The sequence below is a fragment of the Ovis canadensis genome, chromosome 2, assembly GCF_042477335.2.
Source record: "Ovis canadensis isolate MfBH-ARS-UI-01 breed Bighorn chromosome 2, ARS-UI_OviCan_v2, whole genome shotgun sequence".
Lineage (NCBI taxonomy): Eukaryota > Metazoa > Chordata > Mammalia > Artiodactyla > Bovidae > Ovis > Ovis canadensis.
This window is the reverse complement of record NC_091246.1, coordinates 16,843,031-16,844,933: the sequence shown is the minus strand read 5'-3', so window position 1 is coordinate 16,844,933 and position 1,903 is coordinate 16,843,031.

Below are 1,903 nucleotides of genomic sequence, written 5' to 3'. Positions count from 1 at the left end.
AGTATTGTTAGGTGGATATTTTACCCTGAACCAGTAAATAACACAGTGATCGCTGGTATTGACTCCCAAATTTCTTTCTCCCAGTAACAAGTGAAAATATGAAGCCGGTGTAGCTGGTATAACTTTATTCATGTTGGCATATTCATTCATTCTTTGATTCATTTAACTAACATTTTAGCAAAAGTCATGTCCCAGGCATTGTGCCACAAGTCGCTAATCATGGAAAGGGTCAGAGAGGAAAGCACATATGCCGACAGTATTCCAGGCACTGGATTAGGCTCTACAGATACAGCAGTGACAAGACAGATTAAAGCCATTGTGAAATTTAAATAGGGAAATATACAAATGTCATTAGAAATCCTATTTCAAAGAACGGTATTATATAGACCAAAAGAAAAGTGGTAGTTGAATAGAGGCCAATTGCAGGGTTGAGGTATTTTAGAAAGAGTAGTTAGGACAGGGATATAATGATGAGAAGGGAAAATGTGCCAGAAAGAAGGAAGACAAATGTACAGGCAGTTGAGGTAGGAAGGTATGACAGGAGAAGGAAAGGAAGAGAGAAGGCTCGTGTGGCTACAGCTTATTAGCAAATGAGGATACTAGTGCAAGGAAATGAGGTCAAAGACAGAACAATAAGCCAGATCACTGGGGCTTTGCAGGTCATGGTTAAGGAGTTTGGTTTTTATTCTAAGCACAATTAGAAGCTATTGGAGGGTTTTATGCAAGAGTTTGATATAACCTAATGTATGATTTAATTTAACTCTGTGCAGGGCAGAGAATGGACAGGAGAGGCCAAGAGGCAAACAAGGAGACAGGTAGACAGCCACTGCAGATGGAAGATGGAGGCCAGGCCTGGTGTGCAGCGGTGGAGATCAAGGAGTGGTCAGGCTCACGATGCACTGGAGAGGAGAGTAAGAGAAATGAAGGTCCGGTGATGGCCCCTAGGTTTGAGCAGAGCCATTGAGTTGGATAGGCGAGACTGGAGAAGGAGATTGTGAATCAAGAGTGCATTTAGGAACTTGTTAAGTTTGAGATGGTAATTAAATATCCATGTCTGAAGCTCAGGGGAGAGGCTAGCGTGGGGGGCAGAGCTATAAGAGGTAGTGAATACACTTGATATCTAAATGTTGTGAATGACTTGCTCAGAAATAGGTTTAGATATAGAAAAAGGCTGAAGACTGAGCTCTGAGGCATTTCCACAGGCATACTGGGAGCAGTGAGGAGCAACTTGGAGAAGAAACTGCAGCACCAGTCAGAGGGAAAATGAAAGACTGCTGGTACGGGGGCCAGGAGAGGGAGGGAGAGCTGAAAGGGGAAGTGGCCAATTTTTCCAAAGCCTGCAAATTTACCGAAGATAGTAATGGACATTGACTGCTAAATACAGTCAAAGCAGAATCATTGGTTATCTTGACTGTGGCCATTTTTCTGGCGGTATGTATATGAAAACACAGAGTCATTCTGGAAATTCATTCTGAGGAAAGCAGTATAGAATTTGGAATGCAAAGTGTGAAAGTCAGTAATGGAGAAGCACATTAGTTGGAGACGTGCATTTCAGCACAGAGCTTGCTTTCATTAGAGGATCAGTGTTAGAGAAATATCACTGTGTAAGGAGAGCTATGGTCATAGCAAACCATATGACACAGGGGTCATAGCAAACACCCTCTTCCAACAACACAAGAGAAGACTCTACACATGGACATCACCAGATGGTAAATACTGAAATCAGATTGATTACATTATTTGCAGACAAACTTGGAGATGCTCTATACAGTCAGCAAAAACAAGACTGGGAGCTGACTGTGGCTCAGCTCATGAACTCCTTATTGCCAAATTCAGACTTAAAGTGAAGAAAGTAGGGAAAACCACTAGACCATTCTGTTGTGACCTAAATCAAACCCCTTAT